Genomic DNA, 26,598 nt, shown 5'->3' with positions numbered 1-26,598 from the left:
TCTACCTTGCAAAGTTATTGCTATGGCAACAAAATCTCTTTGGTCATCTCATCAACATATCCATACAAATATGCAAATAAGTTTATTTGTCATCTCATGTACATATTCATACCAATGTGCAATGAAACTGATTTGTTCATCTCATTTACATATCCATACAAACATGCAAAGAAATCGATTTGGTCATCTTATAAAAATATCCATATAAATGTGCAAAACAATCGATTTGGTCAACTCATCTACACATCTATACAAATTTACAGGCCAAATTTAATGTGACTGTATCAAGTGTTTTTTGCTTGATGAAGTTAACAGGATTTGGGTCCGAAAAGCTAAAAATGTGTAATAAATTGTAATAAATTTAAAAACAACTGTAATGGCTTGCAAGTCCAATCATGTCATCTACCTATACAAGAATGTCTGCCAACTTCTGCTCAATTTTGGTTATCAAACCCTTCCATATGGATAGATGGACAAATGGATTGGTAAATGTATGGAATGACAATATGCTACCGACTACTTGAGGACACAATAAAAAATAAGGGTTTTATCTGTACCCAAGTATTAATACCCCTCCCACATAGGACGGCAAAATCCTGAACATGAAACACTGACATTTCCGATCTTGTCACTACAATTATGACCAGAAATGTAACACTTATGTCTCACCATACAATGATGCAAGGCAAAAACACCACACAGACATACAATTTATACAACTTGTCATCAACAGACTACAAGATGGTGAGGTCACATGGAAAACTGCACAATGTAAAGTGAGGTGTAGATGGAGCGAAACTCATGCATTAGATTTATACAGTGAAATAATGATTATCCAGACTGTTTGTACTTCCCATTATCTTGAGTGATTAATAAACTGCAGAATCAGAAACTATAATAGGTAGGATTCAAATTTTCCTGTTTTAAGCCAAAAGTAAGGCTCTGTATAGTAATTAATGCTGAGGAGGAAGCAAAACATTCTGCTGGGTTTTAAATTAACAATTTTCTAAATCTACAAAAATAATTACTAAAGCCCAGCAAAATTTCTGATTTATTAGTATAGATAATGAAGTTTGTGCACAGACACAAGGATGCTAAACACAAATTTTACAAAATAAGTATTCATCATGATTTTTCACCTGGCCATGACCTACCTAATTGATGGATCGTACATATCAACCTAATATATGGATTGTACATATCAACCTAATAGATGGATTTTACATATCAACCTAACAGATGGATTGTACATATAAACCTAATAGATGGATTGTACATATCAACCTAACAGATGGATTGTACATATCAACCTAATAGATGGATCGTACATATCAACCTAATAGATGGATTGTACATATCAACCTAATAGATGGATTGTACATATCAACCTAACAGATGGATTTTACATATCAACCTACTAAAAGAAGACCTAGAGAAACAATTCACATAATAGACAAGTATGCATTTACAAAAATAAAGACCCACACAGGCAAAATACAACCCAATGAAATTATACCTTACGAAGTTAAGCATACAAAAAATGACAAATGTTTCAATGCAAATAAATTGCAGTTGTCAAAATGTGAAGTAACTGTAAAAGAAAAAAAAACAATGTTGGGAAAATTAAAAACATTGCACAAATCAAGATAAAGTAAAACAGCTGTTACAGACATAAACAGAATGTCTTCCTTAAAAAATTCAAGTGAATTTGCAAAAGCCAATAAATATATAGTGACTAAAATATATTGCCTCTGAAGCATACCATAATGTAAGGCCTTGCAACAGAATCAACAGTAATCTGCCATGCATGTTAGGCCTTGCAACAGAATCAACAGTAATCTGCCATGCCTGTTAGGCCTTGGAGCAGAATCAACAGTAATCTGCCATGCATGTAAGGCCTTGCAACAGAACCAACAGTAATCTGCCATGCATGTAAGGCCTTGCAACAGAATCAACAGTGATCTGCCATGCATGTTAGACCTTGCAACAGAATCAACAGTAATCTGCCATGTATGTTAGGCCTTGCAGCTGAATTAACAGTAATCTGCCATGCATGTTAGGCCTTGCAGCTGAATTAACAGTAATCTGCCATGTATGTTAGGCCTTGCAGCAGAATCAAACGTGAACAGTAATCTGCCAAGCATGACAAGGCTGAGAAAACTGATGGTCAAATGATTTTTGTCGGTAACTGAACATTTATGGAGTACCCTCCTCCACATATGAAGTACAAATACATTTTTTTTTTAAATGTGGAGATAGCTTTAAAAGTACTAACCTGACAAAGCCTACATAACAAGTTTTGTGAAAACATCTCTAACAATTCTGGAGATATTAAGCAAACGTTATGGATGGATAGACCCAATTTGCCCTAAAAATGGAGATATATCTGTTATATCATTCTTATATTTTCTTACAGGACACAATGTCTAGTCATTTTACAAAAGCAAGGAGAAGATGAATCCAGTATACTCCCCACTCCCAGATTTTTTATTTTCTAGGAGGGGGGAGATGTGTTATGAAAAATCATTTAATTGTGACGTGACTGAAAAGGTAATATGGACTTGATAGGATTGAACAAAAGCAATCCCAAAAAGTGAAATCATCCTGCTGTGTTGCTTATCAATCCCTCAAAGTACCCAATCATGTAAATCAATTGATTGTGATGTATGAACTTCTAAGGAAAATACAAATAAACATTTACCAATCTGCATAGACAAATTCGGCTTCCAAAGCAGCTGCACGTCTCAAGTGATTATTTTCACTGAAACTCAAGCAATTTAAGAAGTCATTATCCATCCATTATAGGTGTTGATGCTAAGTTTCCCTTTTCTTTTGCATCCCCTTTTGAAATCATCCGAGTTGGACCTGCCATTAAAAAATTACCTATTTGAAGGAGAAATCTACATCCTATGAAGTCCTACTGGACATTGATCAAACTTTGCTGACAACCTTTCATCTGAGTCTGAAAAAACCCTAACTTTTAAAACTCTTATTTTCAGACCCTACCCTGATTTCAAACCCTGTAGAAGGCATAATTATGAAGTGTGCAGCATTTGTGTTGCTGGTAGATGAATTTTTTCATTTTGAATTAAAATCCATAATGTGGCCAATAATGCCATGCACTGTAAAAAAAAAAAAAGGTGGCTTAGAGGCAGAATCAGAAAAATGGGTTAAAAACTGATAGTAAACATCCATATCATTCAAAGCAACTTTCAGTAAAAGTCCGTATCATTCAAAGCAAGTTTTGGTAAAAATCCGTATCATACAAAGCAACTTTTGGTAAAAGTCAGTATCATGCAAAGCAACTTTTAGTAAAAGTCCGTATCATACAAAGCAACTTTTGGTAAAAGTCTATCATACAAAGCAACAGAGAATTGAGATGCTGGTATTTCACCATTTTATGGTGAATTACAGAAGCAAATAATAACAACAAACTACATTGAATGGATTCACTTGATACAGCATGCTGATCTACAATACACAAACAATTGAGATCGAAAGTGAATTTGACCGTTGATTTTGTAATATAATTAAGATGGGACTAAATGATTGAAAACATGTCACTAAGTAACTCAACATTCTTTCCTCAACTGAGATTTTAGATTATCTTTCTTACTGCATCTTTAGTAACAATGATTTTTGCAAAGAACATTCAGCAAACAACTGTGATAAAATACAGGCATAAATCTTGAATTTTCGTAAATGGAGTCTTACATCATCTCCAATGAAATTCTGAGGATATCTTGAAAAGTCAGGAATATCTCAACTGTTTTTACAAGATTAAAAAAGCTTCCATGCATACAATTTTAAAACTAAATTGTGACTTTGCTTGGTTTTGATAGTATCTACCTCTGCAAAAGCACTGATACTTACAACTAAGATCAGCTTAAATCTGAATGTTAGATTGAATTTTTAGAGAAACTGGGCCTTGGTCATCTTTTCAACTGACCAACAAAAAAATCTGAATTAAAACAAGTGAATTTGCTGATATTAAGAGAGTTTTTCACTTTAAACTTAAAGCGATCAAAATATATGTATTTTAAAAACATAATTGTAGAAAAAAAATCTGACTGGAGCTCATTAATGTCACTCTGCATGAATTAAAATTGCCTTTCTTTGGTAGAGATAAAAAAATTTTAAAGACTTCCTTATGAGTCGTGAAAGGATATGATAAATAAAAAAATAATAATCTAATAGCTCTTTTACTGATGGTTTGTAGTAGAGGACATGGTAATAAATATTAAAAAATATAAAAGTGCCATCTGAATATAAATTAGTATTTTATGAATTTTAAGCTCTGATGTACTTTCTCATTATGTACCACCAATGCTGGTCTCTGACAATATATTTCTCTGCCGACTCAACCGTCAGATTTGGTCTCTAACACTCATACATGGTGTCCTGACTTGTCTGTGATAACTTAATATAATGCCACTTATGGTACTATATTTAATTCATTCATATAACAAGATATATATATATATATATATATATATATATATATATATATATATATATATATATATATATATATATATATATACATACATACATATATATTATTCCTACTTTGATACATTCTGTAGCATTTCTCTAATAGGCAATATCTGATTGGTTCACAGAGTATAACATCAACTAATGAAAAGGATTCCTTGCGGCTCCTTCGTAACTGGGGTTGTAAAAGTTATTTTCAAGCATGCTGGGATTTACTGGAATCATCAGTGAAGATATGGACAGTGTATCTATCTATAGCCGACTGGTTAATCTGCAATAAAAAAATAAAGATTCAATTAATTCATGTCAGATTTACATATTTACTACATTGATCCAAGGATCATAATCTGAAATACACAGGATTTATTTTCCTGCATATTTTTCAGCTTGGCTTAAGAAAAACAAACACCATACCTACTGATATTTTTGTAAGCTTCACAGTGAACTCCATTGCAGGGTGGGACACTTGGGGGGGGGGGACAACAACTGATACCACTTTGTGATATGGAAAATGGAAGTACCAAATTTAGTGAATTTCCATCAACAAATGTAGAGGATGTATGTAATGGCCTGACAGGTCAATGGATGGATGGATGGTTGGGCAGATAGAAGCTAAAATGGACAAACAAAATGGTGGGACACAATATTTTCAAATCTAAAACATGGGTATAATGAATAATGACTGCATTTATTTCATTGTATTCAAACTTTTCTCAGAAGTTTTCAACCTATCTCCACCAACACTGGAGGATATACAGCACAAAGAGGCATGGTTATACACTTGCATTGACCAGCAAGATGAATGTATCCTTGAAATCTCTTTGGGAAAATAATGCACCACTGTATTTTTTGTATACCCTATTACTTGTGGTATTATAAGGCAGAAACTGAAGGGAACACTATGGAACAAAAGCAATGACTTGCACATAGAAAAACACGAAGTTACACAAGATTTCTTGCTTAAACCGATACGTGTCACAACTACGGTGCGTGGTTGAAAAAAGAATGACTTAACCTACTTATTAAAAAAGGTTGCCCTTAAAACGTAAAATGGAACGATAAACCAACCTCGAAAGAGAGGCTTCTGTATCTTATGTCCTCTTATTATGGATTCTGAGGGTTGGCTGCATAACGACTTTGATTTTAAACAAATCTTTTACATCATGTGGAAATAAACACATTAAAAAAAATAAAGGTATGACAAATCCCTGACCTCTACACACAGAGCACCTTAACATTTTAAATGTCTTTTTTGCAAATAAAAAGCGATTGATCCCCAAATTACAATGATGGTCTTCATTAATGACCGATTCCCACATCAACAAGCACTAATTTTACACTCGAAATATTCAAGTGAGCTGAGCAAGGAAGGTATGGGTAAAGTTTAATGATAGGGGAAAAAATTCAAAATGGCTGCTAAGTGCATTGTTGAGACCAATGCAACCAGTGCATGACAATAATTTAAAAAATGGAGTTAGGTGAAAGTTTACCATAAATTACTTCAAAGTGTTATGTAACATGTTCGCAAGGTCAAATAAGCAAAGGTAATTGCTATGAATGAGAAACAAATGTGGCCTTGTCCTTATTAAATGCCATTACACACTGATGATAAACGCTAGCACGAGAAGTGGTTACGGTAAACCTTTTACAGAAGTGCTAATAAAAACTGAAGATGATGAAATAACATGCATATCATTGTGAAAGCAAGATCATAATTCTTCAAATGTAAATGGATAAAAAGAAACTGTCCCTTGTATGGCTTTGCACACTGACTACCCTATGGGTCACAGCATTTTGTTGTTGCTGCAATTTATCCATTACGGACCAATGCTTGGGACAATTATTTCCACTTCTTATTTATTTAACAATTACTATCATGATTAATGGTATAGTTTCATATAGTTATTCGTCATGATTTAACGATTAACTTCAAAATGCATCAACTGTGTCAGTGTCATTGAAAATATGCATTTAAATTATTGATTCCCAACATTATCACATAACAAAGAAACAGAAAAAGATAAAAGGTTGCATAAACAAACCTGAGGTCATGTGACAACTTGAAAAATTTCCAATGTGATATTTGAGGAGATCCCTTTAAATGGGCATGTCCCCGGAGTCATACATATTGAAACACGACAGGTGTACATCATTCATGGGTCAACGTGATGAAATAAAGAACGACTTGGTCTCTTGGCAACTAGATCATATGCTCCGCCTTTTTTTAAATGACAAATGTACCCAGTTATATGTCTTCATTAAAGAGGTTGAAAATATTGCATCGTTACAACTGAAACAAAGTGTTTATTGCCTAGGATCTTCAAAAAAAAGAAGAAAGAAAGAAAAAGAACCAATCGATGTCCTGAATAGCTGAACATGCAAGTTTGGGCGACAAAACACAACTTTTTAACTGGTATATACGATATCCTATTTGCGACAATCTTGTACAAAATGGCCACAATAATTCTACCAATAGGCATTCATTACACTACTTTTCAAAGCCCAACGATCAAAGTGAATGTGTACATGCATTATCTACGTTTCGCAAACTCACGTTATTGAATGTACAATCTCAATCAGGCATATGGTTTCATATTCCCAAAAAATAGAAGGCTGAACATAATGGGTGCAAAGGGTATAATGTATTCCTCATACCACAATGCATATGACATGACTTCCATGTATAATAACTAACTCTGAAATGATCTTACCTACCTACAAATTATGTAAGTATTGTGACACACGGAATTTCACCAGTTCAATCAAATCTGTGTAACCATGCATGTAAAGAAAGCAACAGTACTTGATTTTAGGCAATGAATATAATTTGAACCAACCAAAGGTATGAGAACAGATAAAGGATCAACACTTAAATTATTTCTGGGTTACTCCATGTTATAACCCATAAAGTGACCCTATTCTTTGTGCTAAATTAAACATTACAAAACAGTTTAACATCGAAGCACTGCTATTATTTCCAATATTCAATTCTTGCTCAAGTGGAAAAAATGTCAAAACATCTGATTTTGTTAATTATCTTAAATGGCACATGCTGTGGTAAAGTGTACTGTCATACAGACTATGACTGGCATAACACAATTTACATGTAACACCGAATACCTGCTGCAGATGTTTATTATTGTATTAAAATCATTATGGATTGTTCAAGTTGCTAATTAAAGTCAATTAAACTGATACAATTATTTGAAGGCTGTGGGGTAATTTTCTGTCTGTGATATAATGTGATTTTTCACCTTCAAATACGTTCACCTGAAATGCTGTTTCGGTACCACAACTTCACAATGTACAAATGGATGGTGCAGTCTTGATTACCTCCCTGTATGTTGTTTTATGGATTACCTCCCTGTATGTTGTTTTATGAGCATATAAATGCAAATTTAACTTAAAGAAACTACTCATATAAAGTTCATTTTTTAAAGTCCTCTTACAGATGCACATATTTTTCTAATTATTTTTTAAAAAAAATTCTACTGAATCTTAATTTCTAGATATTTCAAAATCACACCTAGAAATCAACTTGAGGCTTTAATTTTAAAATAGTGTATATGGAAAACAACATAGTTTGATTAAAAGTGTGTTTTTGGCCAGGTCACTGATCAACTAACAAAGTCAAATCAGACTCAGGCAAGTTATGTAACGTTTATATTTTGTTAGTTCAACTAATGCATCTAAAGTGAGTGCTATATCATCATTAGTAATGTTCCATATATCATCATCAGTAATGTCCCATATATCATCATCAGTAATGTCCCATATATCATCATCAGTAATGTCCCATATATCATCATCAGTAATGTCCCATATATTATCATTAGTAATGTCCCATATATCATCATTAGTAATGTCCCATATATTATCATCAGTAATGTCCCATACTCAGTGCATAAATATCTTAAGAGTTCAAAATGTTGGCAATATCATGCTGAATTCAGCATCAACTAATGTGGATCACATGACCTATAATGGTCATGAGATATCAGGGGGCTGTTGTAGATGGGTGGTAATTCAAGCCCCTCATCCCTGTTTATTGTTGGCCTCCGCTGTCCTATTTTGATCGCTTCCTTCAGCCTTCTTTTCTACATACTGTCCTCTGATGTCCCAAGGTCAAAGGAACAAATGAGTATGTTGTAGAAAAAATTAATTTAACTTCATAATGATTCATGCAAAATCTTTTTTTTAAAAACTGTTCAATTCACCACCAATGATGTTGGAAATGTTGAGTGTCTAATGTTCCATTAATATGTGCTTAAAATGTGGCATCAGATTTGATTATTTAATACTGGTTGTTGTTGTTGTTGTTGTTCTAGGGTTTAACACCATTTTTCAGCACAAGATAGGTGTCCAGTATAAACGGTGGAGAAAGAACCCGGGATAAAATTGGAAAGAACCTCCAACCCATGAGAAGCTACTGCCAAGCTTTCTCATATACCTGCATTGGCCAAACCTGAGACTTGAACCCAATGCAGACAGAAGTGAGATGACAATGATCCATAACGGTGAGCACTTAAGATCACTTGGCCACTTGGGGCCCCATTTAATTTTGGACTTGGTCAATTCAGTGCCCATTAATTCCTCAAGATTCAAAGAACCAGATAACCAATGTGTGTGTGAGTGTGTGATTTGGATTTTTAACGCAGTTTTTATAAAAAAAATCAGTCATAACGCTACAATGTCTGCAGTATGGCAGTTTATAGTGATGTCTAGCACTGGGGCATCATGCCACAGACATGTAGCATGATGTCACACCCAAGCAAGGCAGCTGTTAGTACATTTTTATGTCTTTGGTATGACTTGGCTATGGATCGAACCCACGACCTCATCAAAATGCTTTTCTTTGTGACAGTGTTAGATCCAGTTGATAGACTGATCATTTCTAGAAATCAACCAATATCTCTAAATGTCTGACAATACCAAGTTGATAGACTGATCATCTCTAGAAATCAACCAAAATCTCTAAATGTCAGACAATACCAAGTTGTTTAGGCACTAATATACTCATGGGGGAAAAACGCAAAACAAAACACAAGAGATTTCCTATTTGTTCAGCCTGCTTTTGGTGTGGACTGAGGGACAGATGCAAAGACATTTACACCAAAGTGATTGTTATAACAAGCTTCTATCAATGAAATTTATCAGGGTCCAATATACATTGTTTTCTATGAGCAAGTGCTTCTATATGGAAGTGTCCACTCAAGTTGGTTTCACATTTATTTCAAAATGTTATCAAAAGATTCAAAGAACAAATTAAATTTGTAATAAAATAGAAAGACTCAGCCAGAATTCATGAACAAACCTGTTCAAACAGACTTGATATCTATACAGTTAATGAGGAAGCAAAATTAAACAACAATGTTCCATGTGACAGTATAAAAAGGAAATTGTGTTTATCATAACTGATGCTATTAACTTGTGATAACTAATGCCATATACAGGTGATAACTGATGCCATTACTTCATGATAACTGATGCCATTTACTGGTGATAACTGACTGATGCTAATAACATGTAACTGATGCTATTAACTTATAACTGATGCCATATACTGGGGATAACTGATGCCATTAATTTATGATATTGCTAAGATGTCTGCAGTGTGGCAGTTTATAGTGATGTCTAGCATTTGGGCATCATGCTGCAGAAATGTAGCATGATGTCCCACCAGTCACATTATCCTGTAAACCAGGCCTAACACTAACCGCTTAATGCTGAGCACTTAGTGAGATAGCTGTTAGTAACATTTTTTATAAGTCTTTGGTATGACCCCACTGGGGTTCGAACCTGTGAACTCCCACATCCAACAGAGATGCTCTAACCACTCAGGTCACCAGAGCGGTCCCATATACTAGTGATAACTGTTGCCATGAACACATGATAAAAAATTAAGTTTTTTTCAATCAACGAATATGAATTTCACAAGATTTTATATGTGAACTGTACTATGGTGTATTCCCAATGTACCTATCTTTAAAAAAAAGGATTAAAACATTAATGTAGAATAATGATAAAATGTCTTGCAATGCTGACTAGAAATAAATCTGCTTGAAATGCAAGATAAGGAACCTCAATTACTGATAATGATAAATACAATTTTGAATCTAATTCATCTTTTTATTTTTTGTTTTCATTTTATCATGTAATGGGTACCTGTAATGTTATACAATGGAATGAAATATATACAGTACTAATTTAATGGGTAACTGTAATGTTATACAATGGAATGAAATGTATACAGTGCTAATTTAATCATAACACCTAGAGTATAATACAGCTTTATAGTAAGACTCCCAAATAATGAAGTACATAATACAGAACTCTCTTATTATAACACTGTCCATAAAAACTAGTATTATATAACTATGTCATAGTCAGACTGTCTTATAATGAAGTACAGAATCAGTACTCTCTCATGATGACACCATTCATAAATACAAGAGTATACTGTCTCAAATTCCCAGGGCCCTGAGTGGCTGAGTGGTCTAAAGCACTCTCCGTTACGGATCACTGCCATCTCACCTCTGTCTGTGTGGGTTTGAGTCTCGGATTCAGCCAATGTGGGTATGTGAGAAAGCTTGCCAGTAGCTTCTTGTGGGTTGGTGGTTCTTTCCGGGGATTTCCTGGGTTCTTCCTCCACCATTAATGCTGGCCGCTATGTATGGCCTATCATGTGCTGAAAAATGGCATTAAACCCTACAACAACAACAAAATTCCCTTATTATAACACTCCATAAAAACTATAGTATACAGAGTCATAGTCAGACTGCCTTATAATGAAGTACAGAAATCAGCACTCTCTCATTCTAACATTGTCCATAAGTACTAGAGTATACAGGTAAAACCCATTATAACAAATCATTATAACACAATTCTGCTTATAATGCAATGGCAGTAAGGCTCCCATTTTTTAATTTAAGATGACCTCTCTTTTTAAGATCCTAAATACATCCTCTTGGAAAAGCAGATCCCTAGCAGATTTTTAATCCCAGCGCTGCGTTTAATGTTGCCTTAACTTCACCGTGCACTATTTCTGCTATAATGGCATGTATACAATTCAATACTGAAGTATATTCGACGTCTGATGAAACACGGCGAAACAAAACAAAGGATATATGATCAAGAGGTTAGTTAAAACTGATGACATTGAAATTTCAATGCACATTTTCGATGGGGACGTTTTAAAAAAAAATTGTTAATGCAATCCCGCTAATATCATGATGTTATTCTTTGGACCCTGAGAATCGCGTTATAATTTTTTTTAACCTGTATTATCATTTATCATAGAGTGACTGCTGTGTAACGAAGTACGCAATACAGAATGTCCTTATTATAACACTTCATAAAAACTAGAGTATATTGTGTTATAGTCAGGTTGTCTTGTAATGAAGTACATGATTTTACTATCACTTCATCAGATGGGACCATGCTTGCATTATAACCATGCAGGAACCATGTTGTTGTGAAGGGCCTTGTGATGAAGGAGTGTCGTATATACACCTTTCTACTATTGGGTATTTTCATGTGCTATGATAATTAATGGCTTCAGGTTATTGTGATAATAACATATAGATAATGATAAACAACCAATGTAAAAATCTGCACTGCTCAGAAAACACCGAGGGAGGTTAAGTGATTATATAACCCTTCATGTATAATCATAGCACTCTGCATGCAATTTCATGAAGTTACTGAATTACAAAGTACAAAAAAATGCTATCTAGGTCAAAATTACACAAAAGGATATCTGTTCAACTGAAAATGTCACAGCATGGCATAAATGAGATAATTTTACAATTTGGTGTAAAATTGCCTCCATGTGATCGCGATATCGGGATTGGCCCTGGTCGCTCTGCAATTAACAGCGCAAAACTATATGCTTTGAAAGATCAGAATGATACGATAACCTCTGTCCTAACCTGGAGAAAAATGCATACCTCATGCACCCATGTGGAAGTCCCACTCTGATTTAATGCAGTACAAACATAATCAATCTGCAATCTCCTAATTAATGCTATTGATTCTACTCAAAAGCATAGCTCGTCATTTTAAGTTACAAAAATCTGTACACTGCTCCCTCTTTTTAATGCTGATAATAATGGTAATCCTAAAAGTAATCGGTGATTACCTTTATCGAGGCATTTCCAACATGGCTCTGTCATAATTGTGTATAAGAACACATAAATATAATATTTAACTGTTCAAAGAATTAAGACCTCCCAAAAATCAAATGAAATAAATTTATTAGCAATAAAGGTAACTGAATATGATGCATGACCATGTTTGAGTCAAAGAGCAGCCTTCTCATTAGCAACTGGCTGCCAGCTAAGTAATTTCTAGTTTTCCCATTGAGCTGTCTACGTTTGCAACACTGCAGCAGTTTTTGTCACACTGTTGCATTGATTCTAGCCTTGTACTTTTCAAGTTTGTGCTCGCTACTTCAAAAGATTATGAGAAGGCAGTAATGAATTCAGGGGCATTATAGTAAGGGGACTTTGTAGTTAGTACAAATTGTGTGATTAATGTACAATAAATACAGTTCAGAAAACCCTGGATTCTCACATCGGGGGTATAGTGCATAAAATCTAATAACACTGCATGATGTATGTGTCAATGATTATGCCTGCTCCTTTTTTTTATTGCTTTTTCCTCACTTGAACCCAATTCCCATTTCTTTGGGAGAAAATCCAACCCAGCTGGAATGCTTTTGTGTTCACCAATTTATAGCTAACCTTTTTAACTAACAGCAGACATATCCAATATTGAAAAAATGGTTGATAGGGAAAGTCTGAAATTTTAAAATTGCTTTCCGAGTTGTCCCTACAATTTGGTTTTCAAATAGCATTTTAACATATGATTTCAATAAGTTATAATTGCTGCAAATTCTTTTTTGTGAATTAGTACTGGTTCTGACTTAGGGCCAAACTCTTATATTCAGAACTGGGACCATGGGTGGCCTATTGCTCTAAAGGACACAGTTCTATCCATATTGGTTCGAGTCTTGGCTCAGCCAATGTGGGTATGTGAAAAACCTTGCCAGTAGCTTCCCATGGGTCTGTGCTTCTTCCCAGGGTTTTCCTGGGTGCTTTCTCCATCAAAAATACTGGTTGCCATGTACAGCCAATCCTGTGCTGAAAATGGCATTAAGTACACACAAAAAAGGCCTTTGGAACTCTGAAGTTTTAAGATTGGTTTTAAATTTGTCAGTGCAAACTGACTTTTTTTTTTTATAGCAGTTTTATTAAAAGGATTGTTTTTGCACCCAATGGTCAACCTACTGGCCAATGATCACACTGGAAATCATAAAACTCCAAGCTTGAGTCTGAGATTGTCTTTCCAATAACATACAGATAATGCTTGATTTGTCACCAATTTAATTTAAATGCTTTCATTTTAATGCCATTTAAAAAGAATAATATTCAATTCGCACCACTGTGCCCATTATTTGCCGTAACGCCTTCAGCCTCGCATTTATACACAGCACGTTACTCTGTCACTGGCAGAAACAGGCACTCTTCCAAGAAATGGAAACATCGTTATCAGTCATACGATGTAGCCTCTATAAACAGGACACCTGGATAAAGTATAGTTATTCTGTCACTGGCAGAAACAGGCACTCTTCCAAGAAAAGGAAACATCGTTATCAGTCATACGATGTAGCCTATATAAACAGGACACCTGGATAAAGTATAGTTACTCTGTCACTGGCAGAAACAGGCACTCTTCCAAGAAAAGGAAACATCGTTATCAGTCATACGATGTAGCCTCTATAAACAGGACACCTGGATAAAGTATAGTTATTCTGTCACTGGCAGAAACAGGCACTCTTCCAAGAAAAGGAAACATCGTTATCAGTCATACGATGTAGCCTCTATAAACAGGACACCTGGATAAAGTATAGTTACTCTGTCACTGGCAGAAACAGGCACTCTTCCAAGAAAAGGAAACATCGTTATCAGTCATACGATGTAGCCTATATAAACAGGACACCTGGATAAAGTATAGTTATTCTGTCACTGGCAGAAACAGGCACTCTTCCAAGAAAAGGAAACATCATTATCAGTCATATGATGTAGCCTATATAAACAGGACACCTGGATAAAGTATAGTTATTCTGTCACTGGCAGAAACAGGCACTCTTCCACGAAAAGGAAACATCGTTATCAGTCATACGATGTAGCCTATATAAACAGGACACCTGGATAAAGTATAGTTATTCTGTCACTGGCAGAAACAGGCACTCTTCCACGAAAAGGAAACATCGTTATCAGTCATACGATGTAGCCTATATAAACAGGACACCTGGATAAAGTATAGTTATTCTGTCACTGGCAGAAACAGGCACTCTTCCACGAAAAGGAAACATCGTTATCAGTCATATGATGTAGCCTATATAAACAGGACACCTGGATAAAGTATAGTTATTCTGTCACTGGCAGAAACAGGCACTCTTCCACGAAAAGGAAACATCGTTATCAGTCATATGATGTAGCCTATATAAACAGGACACCTGGATAAAGTATAGTTATTCTGGCATTGCAGTGGAGAGTTTAGTTCATAATAAGTGCTTATTTGGCATTAGAGTGGTGTTGTAGCCAGCTTAGGACATAGCTACAGTTGTTATTTGTCATTTGCAATGGTTATGGAAGGGGACAAAGTCCCCTCTATTACCTACCTAAAAGCTGACTGGGAATTTTTGGTTTTTGGGCCTGAAGATATTGTAGCCTTTTGTGAGGGAGACGAGTTAAGAAGCCAAAGAAACAAGAAAATAATGAGAAAAAATTAAAGTCTGTTGTTGCTAAAGTTCAAAAGGCGGCAAAATGCAAACCTGTTATGGCGACCAAAAAAGACGAAAATGTCAGACAATCGAAGACGTCCAGTCTCATAGACATTAACAGATACTGAACTTCTGAATTGGCCTGAATGAAATACAGCCAGTTATGGAAGATGACAATGAAATTGATGACCTTTTTGGTGAATGCCTACCTGAAATGCATGTAAAGTGTGTGTGGTTTGGATTTTTAATGTACCTTTAACAATTGTTCAGTCATATCGCTATGATGTCTGCAGTGTGGCAGCTTATAGTGATGTCTAGCACTGAGGCATCATTCCGCAGACATATGGCATGATGTCCCACCCAGTCACATTATCCTGACACCAGGCTGACCAGTCCTAACACTAACCTCTTAATGCTGAGCGCTAAGTGAGGCAGCTGTTAGTACCATTTTTGTAAGTCTTTGGTATGACTCTGCTGGGGATTGAACCCACGACCGACCACATCCGAGACGGACGCTCTAACCACTAGGCCACCGGAGTGGTCTGAATTGCATGTAGAAATTGAAAATGAAGGGCCATATAGTGACGTTGATGTTACCCCAGCAGAGGTTGATACAGGAAGACCACTCAAGCAAATATGTTTGAGTGGCAAAATAGATGGGGCGTTCTTTGATGTTTTACTAGCTGAATTATGACAGTATGTGGCAGTTACCCAAACTGAAAACTCCCCAAAAAAGAGAACCAATATCTAAATCCTTGGCAGAGATAATTAATGCTACATGTACTTCTTTGTGTGCAATGGATGAAATGGTACAGAAAACTGTGATAAGTTGGGCCCTCCACTTGTCAATCAAGAAATCTGGAATGATCTTAGCAAAATGAGTTCAATCTTATGACAAGGCCTTTAGGAATATACAGAACCTTGTTGCTGTAGGCATTATGCCAACTGTCCGATGAGCAGACTTATTTAAGTCTCAGATTGGCATCATTTATTGGTAAAAAATGTTATAATACGAGAGTTGGCATCATTTATATGTAAATAAATATGTTATACCGGTAGTATGAGAGTTGGCATCATTTATTGGTAAAAATGTTATAATATGAGAGTTGGCATCATTTATATGTAAATAAATATGTTATACCGGTAGTACGAGAGTTGGCATCATTTGCTAGTAAAAAATGTTATAGTATGAGAGTTGGCATCATTTCTTGGCATGTTTATAAATGCCTTTTAAGCAGTCTTGGAAGTCCACATGTACTAAAAGTGTTTGGAACATGATTAAATAAAAGGAAATCGTAAAAACAACAATTTTGATAATACAGTATAATTACCTCCACAAAGTATCCAGGAAATTGAATAATGGTACCGAAATGTTGCAGATACAAATGGAAAGTCTATCAGACAAGATTGCCCTTGCTTTTCAAACTGACGCAACACTCTCAGGGTGGGGAGCTTAATTTAACACTGTTTCAGTCATATCGCTACAATGTCTGCAGTGTGACAGTATATAGTAATTTCTAGCACTGGGGCATCATGCCGCAGACATGTAGCATGATGTCCCACCCAGACACATTATCCTGACACCAGGCTGACCATTCCTAACACTAATCTCTTAATGCTGAGCACCAAGCAAGGCAGCTGTACCAGTTTTTGGTATGACTTGACCAGGGATCAAACCCACGACCTTCCACATCTGAGGCTGATGCTCTAACCACTAGGCCACCGGAGTGGTCAATTGAAAACTACACAACCCAGATCTGCCATTGCATAATGCACCAGCAGTTTATTAGGAATAATTAGTAAAACAAACAAGATAGACCCTGATCTACTGGTTCATTATGCTATGGCAGACATGGATCTTTGTGGTTTGCAGTTTGACTTGACCTTTAAGTGAGTATGTATGGTAGTTAAAAGGACAAATGCTATTATATCCCATTTATCCACAATTTATTCTACCCAGAAATGTATAACATCTACCATATTAATGATATCCACTATAAAAATTTAAGTAAGAGTAAAACCCTCTCAATGCCAAAAGTATTCGCTGTTGTTTGTAATGGCAGTGAAAAGAATGTACGGTTTGATGATCATATTAAACCATAATATGAATGAGACTTTGTTTGAGAACAAAAGGACTTTAACATGAAAGTCTTAAATCAATATGATGAATATGAAACTGAAAGTGTTCCCTCATTACAAAGCCTACCAGTATACTACTGCCCCTTGTATAACACCAGTATGCTCATGAATCCCATTAAATTAGTCAAATTTTATTTTATCACTACCACTCAATTAATTTCACAGCATTTTAGTTTTTGACACTAATGGAAAACAATTATAAAATCTGATTTCACAGGATACAGCCTAGCTGGAACATCTCTCAGTGTAAAGCTCTGTTACTTATAATGCAGGTCACTTTCACAGCTAACATGATTAAAAGTGCAGTACTCACTACAGATAAAACAGGTTATAATGCGATGCTCGGGGTCCAAAGAAAAACATCACGATAAATGCGGGATCATGTTAATACATTTTTTGAATAACTTCCCCATAGAAAATGTCCACTGAAATTTCAATGTCATCAGTTTTAGCTAATGTTGTTGTTGTTGTTGTTGTAGGGTTTAATGCTATTTTTCAGCACATGATAGGCTATACACGGCGGCCAGTATTAATGGTGGAGGAAGAATCTGGGAAAGCCCCAGAAAGAACCACCAACCCACAAGAAGCTATTGGCAAGCTTTCTCACAAACTCACATCAGCCGAATCCGACACTCGAACCCACGCAAACATTGGTGATCCATAATGGAGAGCACTTTAGACCACTTGGGGCCCCTTTAACTGATGTCAAATATCATTTGTTTTGTTTACCGGGTTTATTTCCTCCAAACATTAAAAAGTGCCGACTGTATTAAAAAATCATTTAGCTTGTCTGAACTTGATAGCTTCTCTTTATCTTCATTAACAAATATAACACTGAAATATTTTTTTAGAAAATTTCAGCACTTAAGGCAACAATAAACGCAGGGCTGGGATTAAAAGTCTGTTAGGGTTACAAATAATTTGCTGTTCTGAGAGCATGTATTTACGATGCTAAAAAGAGAGTCAACTTAAATTAAAAAATGTGAGCCATGCTGCCATTGTGTTATAAGCAGAACTGCATTTATTTTATGCTAAGCAGTGAATTACTTGATTTTCTAATTAAAATAATATTGATATTTCACAGGAACTACCTTTTTGGGTCAGAACATACTTACCTCCCTTTGATTTTCTGTCAGTGAACTACTTTTTCCTTATTTAGTGGTTGTTTTCTTATTAATAATCCCTGTCTGTTATCCTTGAAACTTGTAGTTTGTTATTCTGGAAATATCAGTTAATTTTTATCAAACTAATTTTGCGTGCAGGTACACATAGCACAGCAGAACTGTAAGGTAAACAGCTGACATTGCTGTAAGAAATCTGCTAATTCACTGTGTCACAAACTTTAGGTAGCCAACGTATGTGAGCATAAAATAAAAAGAATATTTGCTTGAAACGAGTGAATAACTGATACATTTCATCTCCTGGATGAAATATATCTGTTATTCACTTGTTTCAAGCAAATATCCTCTATACTGTACTGTATAATGTATTTCATTATACGGCAGTATATTCTATAGTTCCATGGATAGCATTAAGATGAGAGAGTACTGTATAATGTATTTCATTATATGGCAGTATATTCTATAGTTCCATGGATAACATTATGATGAGGGATTACTGTATAATGTACTTTATTATAATGCATTCTCTTTACAAGGCAGTATCTTCTATGAATCACATATACAGCATTATAATGAGGGAATACTGCATCATGCACTTCATTACAAGGCAGTTTCTCTATGACTCCCATGGACTGTAGTGTTATAATGATGGAGTACTGTAGATACATTCAGCACTGGATTAATACAGATATAATGGCTGACAAATTTTCTGACTGCAAAGATGTATTAAAACATTTGATGCACTGCATATCTACTAATGATGTATAAATCAACACCTAACAGGTGTTCTGTAGATGGACAAGAAGTTTATTCAATGTGATACCTTTGTACTGTGTGCTATGCTAAATATATTGCTGGACAGGAACTTGCTCAAGATGGCACATGAATCTCATGCAGTGTTGTCCCTCTGAATACCTAGTTTGATTTAACAGGGCACTCTGTCCAGTGCCCTACAACCCTCTGAATACCTAGTTTGATTTAGCAGGGCATTCTGTCCAGTGCCACAACAACCCTCCGAATACCTAGTTTGGTTTAACAGGGCACTCTGTCCAATGCCCTACACTTGCTGAATACCTAGTTTGATTTAACAGGGTATTCTGTTCAGTGCCATACACTTGGTCTGGGTAGTGCCAAGTCCTCTGAATACTTAAAAGTTTTTATGTGGCATATGACAGACCTAAAATTTAAGATCATCTGGTGTTCTCTTGTTGTTGTTGTAGTTGTAGGGTTTAACGCCATTTTTCAGCATAAGATAGGCTTTAAATGGTGGCCAGTATAAATGTTGGAGGAAGATCCAGGGAAAACCCCAGAAAGAACCAATGACCCATGAGAAGCTACTGGCAAGCTTTCTCACATACCTACACTGGCTGAGCCCGAGAATAGAACCCATGCAGACAGAGGTGAGATGGCAGTGATCCGTAATGGTGAGTGCCTTGGACCACTTGACAGTGTTGTCTTGTAATGATAGTACTAAATTGTAGGCATCATCTGGTGTTATCTTGTAATGACAGTACTAAATTTTAGGCATCACCTGGTGTTATCTTGTAAACATAGTACTACATTTTAGGCATCACCTGGTGTTATCTTTTAATGATAGTACTACATTTTAGGCATCACCTGGTGTTATCTTTTAATGATAGTACTACATTTTAGGCATCACCTGGTGTTATCTTGTAATGATAGCGCTAAAGTTTAAGGTATCATCATGGTGTTATCATGTAATGATAGTGCTAAATATTGACATCATCTAGTGTCATCTGGCAATGATAGTACAAATTTTTTGGCATCGTCTGGTGTTATTTTCTAATGATAGTACTAAATCTTGGCATCTTCTAGTGTTACCTTGCACATTCATATGAGATTTTAAGAGCTCATATTGCCCTAATAAATAACTAACTTTCTGCCCTGGCATATTGCCCCAATAAATAACCAACACTCTGCCCTGGCATATTGCCCAATAAATAACCAACACTCTGCCCTGGCATATTGCCCCAATAAATAACCAACACTCTGCCCTGGCATATTGCCCCAATAAATAACCAACACTCTGCCCTGGCATATTGCCCCAATAAATAACCAACACTCTGCCCTGGCATATTGCCCAATAAATAACCAACACTCTGCCCTGGCATAGTGATGTAAAGGCAACACTTGATTGGCATGGCTACTGAATCAATACATTTCTGACAGTAAAAAACCCCAACAAAACCCTCCTCATGCAGTCCTATAAACAGTGCAACATAATTAAACGTGTATAAGTGAAACCTTATGTATATGGATCGATATCTTTCCAGGATTGTTGTCTATGATTCATTACATGTTCCTTTAACCAGATCAGGTGATTAACTCATTCCACATGTAATATATTGTCATCTCGTTTTTCTTAAATTGCGCCAGTGTTAGAAACAGTCATCTCAGCTTAAATTATACGAAGACTTACTGCTGAAAACGTAACCTCATGAACATGGATGTTTCGCTTGACTGCGTTTAGATAAAGTGGCATGCAACACCTACATATATTCTTTTGTGCCTTTATCGCTTGGCGTTATTAACTGCTAACCTTTCTACTTTTGGGTGTTTTACAATAAGCTTGTGACTTGACTTGTATAATTATTATTCTGTCAATATACAAAGATATTTGGGATCTCATTTACATCATCTTTTCTTTTCTTGGATGGAATAGAATAATTTGTGATTTCAGAGCTTCTCTGTTCTGAAAAAAACATTCTTCAAACCTGCACAACCCATAAACATAAGTATGAAATTTTCACATAAAATGTTCATTAAAGTCATTTTTTTGTGTAATCTCCTTTGACCCAAACATTGTAATTAAAACTTATGCACAACAGTAATGGAATGCACTTTTATTGATCTGCAAATGACACACAATTTGTAACCCATAATTTGCTACCGTTCTTACAGGCTACAACTGAAGCACACAGACTACCATATAGTTACATCAAATGTCAACTAACCACGAAATACCACATACACTTACTGTCGAGTCCACTTGAGAACAACACTGACCTGGATCCATCACTGCATAATGCACCAGCATATCTGGGTCTGTGCAGTCTGGAATCAACATCTAAGCAAGTATGTAAAGCAACTGCATTATAAAGAATCCATTCCAACATCGATGATCACCAAATCACATAACAGGTTAGCGGCTTAGCAATATCAAACACTACACAAGAACACCTCTTGGAATCAAGAAACCATGTAAGAACAAACAAGCCTTTATGAACTTAATAACAGCATTTTATCTTTGTAAAACTAGATAATAATAATAATGAGGACTTTGTATAGCGCCTAATCTTTTGAAGCTCTAAGTGCTTTACATTAGACTACACCTTTAATGTAAAAAACATATATAATGATATGACTACAAAAAACAAACACCACGAAATTAGAAAACATAAATAAACATGCTGAAATATTTAAGGTAGGAAACATTATTAGGTCTTTTAAGTTTGTTCTTGCAGTCGAAATAAGTGAGTTTTCAGAGCACTCTTGAATGGGATCACGGTGTCTAAGTTCAGTGGCTAATTCATTCCATGTTCTAAGATGATTGCTTAGCCATTTGCCTTTCCCATATACTGGTTAAAAAACTAGTTGACACGTGCATCTCTAGCTGCAAGTTAAACCTCAATCCATAAAAAAAAATGGGGAACAAGCTGAAGTAATGAGATTGCGTCATGTTGAAAACCCCTTTCTGATAGGACTATACATTCAGGATAGTAGTGATGATCCATTCAGGAGGAGTGGCAATAACAAGATTTTCAAGATGGCAACAATGGTGGCCATACTGGATGTCTGAGCAACACCATTTTCTTTTAGGACCAAGGAATGAATGTGTGTGTAAAATGTCATAGCAATCCTCCAGTACTTCAGGAGGCTTAGCAATAACAAACTTGTGCTAACAGATTGATGGATAATGAACAAAGTTCATCCCATAAGCTCTTCTGGTCTATGACTAGGGCTCTTTTAACTAATGGAAGGACAAACTGACAGACAGACAGACTCAAGGATTACTATATATCCCTGCCAGCCTTCCTTATAACAGTGCATTTTTATCTTTCCTTGAATAGTGTTTTAGCCTGGGTCTGTTACTATAGGTCATGCATCCTGTAATTTTTGGTATCTTTATATTTTGTGGTGGTATATTCACAATTTTAGTTGTCAGTGACTGGGATCACCTTTGGACCTAACTTTGCTTTAAGTAGCTATGTTGGAATACAATAAACAGGGTGATTTTCAGTGTAATGTCCAATGAACATCAGCTTTCCCTTTAAGCTATAAAAAGTGATCCATCATTTTAAGTGTTCATGGGAAATATGGTAGCACACTGTAATAAGGTATATGTAAATAATTATAGATTGTTATACAGTACTCACTCATTATAACACTGTCCATAGTAGTCCTGAAATATGGTACCACATTGTAAGACAAGCCTCCTTTTAATAAGATATATTGCAAGTAATTAAAGGTTGTTATACAGTACTCCCTCATTATAACACTGTCCATAGTAGTCCCAAAATATGGTACCACATTGTAAGACAAGCCTCCTTTCACTAAGATATATTGCAAGTAATTAAAGGTTGTTATACAGTACTCCCTCATTATAACACTGTCCATGGGAGACCCGAAATATGGTACCACACTGTAAGATAAGCCTCTTTGTAATAAGGTATACTGCAAGTAATTATAGATTGTTATACAGTACTCCCTCATTATAACACTGTCCAAGGAAGTCAGAGCATTTTGTTTGAGGGTGAGACTGAATTATAATGAAGTGCATCAAATACTACTATATACAGTACATGGGTCATGTAGGCATTCAGCACCGATTATTTCAGTCATTTTTTAGAATTTGATTCTACATACCTTTAAGTGGCAAGTATTCACTTCATTTGGATTCGTATACATCCATATTCCTTTGGAAGGTCATTATTTAGACACCCCAATAGGTGCATATGGCCAAATCAATGTTAAAGTGTGTAGACATTTTTGAACAAAATGAACCTAAAAGTGTGATCCAGTACAATCCAGATTGAATGGTGTGTGCTGTAATGTCACAATGAAAGCTACACAAACTGACAAACAAATTCGTACTACCTTCGACTGTGACAATTCCACTCGATTAGCTTCTATTTTGACCCAAGTTTAGTATATCACCACCATTGTAAAAGTTCAATGCCATTGATAATTTTTGTCTGGACATTTCTTGGAGACAGTTCAGGTGCAAAGCATTAAATAATCACGACTGAATACCTTGGTAATGAAAATTAGTCTTAAATTTTAAAAAAAACAATTTATATTTAATTTAAATGAGTAAATGTGGTTACATGACCCATGTAACTTGTACTATAAATGATGAAATGTGATCCATGACCATACCTGCTTTATCACAGGAACTGTGTTATAATGAAGTGCATTATAACAAGGGACATCTGGGAATGCTGTAATAGAGGAACTTATAGTGAGGGACATATGTGGAATGCTGTAATGAATGGCCTTATGGTGAGGGACTGCTGTGGAATGCTGTAATAAGGGCCTTATAGTGACGGACTGCTGTGAAATGCTGTAATAAGGGGCTTATAGTGAAGGACTGCTGTGGAATGCTGTAATAAGGGCCTTATATTGACGGACTGCTGTGGAATGCTGTAATAAGGGCCTTATAGTGAGGGACTGCTGTGGAATGGTGTAATAAGGGCCTTATAGTGAAGGACTGCTGTTGAATGCTGTAATGAATGGCCTTATGGTGAGGGACTGCTGTGGAATGCTGTAATAAGGGGCTTATAGTGAAGGACTGCTGTGAAATGCTGTAATAAGGGCCTTATAGTGACAGACTGCTGTGGAATGCTGTAATAAGGGCCTTATAGTGAGGGACTGCTGTGGAATGGTGTAATAAGGGCCTTATAGTGAAGGACTGCTGTGGAATGCTGTAATGAATGGCCTTATGGTGAGGGACTGCTGTGGAATGCTGTAATAAGGGGCTTATAGTGAAGGACTGCTGTGGAATGCTGTAATGAAGGACCTTATAGTGAAGGACTGCTGTGGAATGCTGTAATGAAGGGCCTTATAGTGAAGGACTGCTGTGGAATGCTGTAATGAAGGGCCTTATAGTGAAGGACTGCTGTGGAATGCTGTAATGAAGTGGCTTATAGTGATGGACTGTTGTGGAATGCTGTAATGAAGGACCTTATAGTGAAGGACTGCTGTGGAATGCTGTAATAAGGGCCTGAAAAGTGAAGGACTGCTGTGGAATGCTGTAATAAGGACCTTATAGTGACGGACTGCTGTGGAATGCTGTAATAAGGGCCTTATAGTGAGGGACTGCTGTGGAATACTGTAATGAAGGGTCTTATAGTGAGGGACTGCTGTGGAATGCTGTAATGAAGGACCTTATAATGAGGGGCTGCTGTGGAATACTGTAATAAGGGCCTTATAGTGACAGACTGCTGTGGAATGCTGTAATAAGGGCCTTATAGTGAAGGACTGCTGTGGAATGCTGTAATGAAGGACCTTATGGAGAGGGACTTCTGTGGAATGCTGCACTCAAAAAATTCACCATAGATAAAGTTGTCAATGTTATACATATTTCGACTGATGAAATAGTGTGATTATGAGGTATTATAAAATGGTGTGATTGCCAGAGTTTATGGGATGGTGTGATTGCCACAGTTTAATGGGATGGTGTGATTATGAAATATGAAATGGTGTGATAATGAGATATTATAAAATGGTGTGATTGCCCGAGTTTATGGGATGGTGTGATCAAGAGACATGAGATGTACATTTTCCACTATGATCACAACATCAATGATCCGAGCATTTCACAAATGAAATGGACTAATGAAAGTACTTACAAATATAAATCATACACGTGATTCTACTGCTGGTAGAACAGAACTACCATTTTAAAGGCTGCACATACTGTTTTATGATGAAATCTACAGCTTTTGAAAATGAAAACAAAATGTTATTTTTTATGAATTCAATTTGTATATTACAGAAAACAAGCCAGAACCTGTCTGCTGTGTACTGGAACTGTTCCATCAGTGCACTGACTGGTGCAGTGATGCTTGCTGTGTAATCTGATTAAGAATTGTTGTTGTTGTTGTGGGGTTTAATGCCATTTTTCAGTACACGATAGGCTATACATGGCGGCCAGTATTAATGGTGGAGGAAGAACCCGGGAAAACCCTGGGAAGAACCAACGACCCACGAGAAGCTTCTGGCAAGCTTTCTCACATACCCACATTGGCCAAATCCTAGACTCGAACCCACGCAGACAGAGGTGAGATGGCAGTGATCCGTAACGGATTAAGAATTGTTAAATGACGAATAACGTGGAAACAACAAGCTGTAAATTAATTTCTCTACTGTTGTAATTTGGAGAGTTTAAAAACAAAGGTGGGATGTTTCTGAGGTGTTAATAGAAATAAAGGAATCATAGGTGGCCCATGATGTCTCTTGAGTCTTTGATTCAAAATTGGCCAACCTTCAGGGAGGTGCAATCCAAAGTCAAATACAAAAATGATTTTGGTAGAAACACTCAAGTATTTGATTTTTTTAAAGAGGAATATTTAAGGGCAGCTATTATCTTTTTTGTAGGGTAATCCACGAGATGTTGAACATTAAGACAAGAAAAACTCAATTCAGAAGCTAGAAGCTGGCATTATGCCCATATATGGTGTATGATATGCATGTCTTGTGACCTCTTCCCTACTAATGACCTTCATTTTTGAGCTGGACTTGACTATTGTATGCTGTGGTTTGTACCTGGATAAATTTCATTTAAAATATCAGCTGGAGTTAAAAGTGACTTCTTAGATAAGGAACAGACTACTGAACTGCATCATTCTTTATTGTGACCTTGACCTTGTGGCAGGGTATGACAGAATATATCAGACACCATCATGTCATGATGCATTAACGTTTAAAGGGTTTGATTGAAATATCTTCAAGTTAGGCCCATACATGATTAGAAATAATATATTGAACTTGAGGCAGGGGGATAGCTCCAGTGTGTGACACATTGTCTAGCGA

General features: G+C 36.0%; 1 protein-coding gene across 4 annotated transcripts in view; it reads right to left on the bottom strand.

Annotated features, from left to right (window-relative positions):
• Nucleotides 1-4,548: 4,548 nt before the first annotated feature.
• LOC149784853 (uncharacterized) overlaps nucleotides 4,549-26,598 on the bottom strand; it is a 404,070-nt gene continuing 382,020 nt past the window's right edge. For 3 of the 4 annotated variants that reach the window (XM_089978423.1, XM_089978426.1, XM_089978428.1), the window contains one exon: nucleotides 4,550-4,765. The gene's annotated coding sequence lies outside the window, so the exon portion shown is untranslated. Of the gene's footprint in view, nucleotides 4,766-26,598 lie in introns of all 4 variants that reach the window. The other variant, XM_089978427.1, reaches the window with a different exon arrangement.

The sequence above is a fragment of the Sinohyriopsis cumingii genome, chromosome 13 (genome assembly GCF_028554795.1).
Source record: "Sinohyriopsis cumingii isolate HCF-2022 chromosome 13, ASM2855479v2, whole genome shotgun sequence".
Classification (NCBI taxonomy): domain Eukaryota; kingdom Metazoa; phylum Mollusca; class Bivalvia; order Unionida; family Unionidae; genus Sinohyriopsis; species Sinohyriopsis cumingii.
Note: the sequence above shows the minus strand (reverse complement) of the source record. Positions and strands in the feature narration are given on the sequence as shown.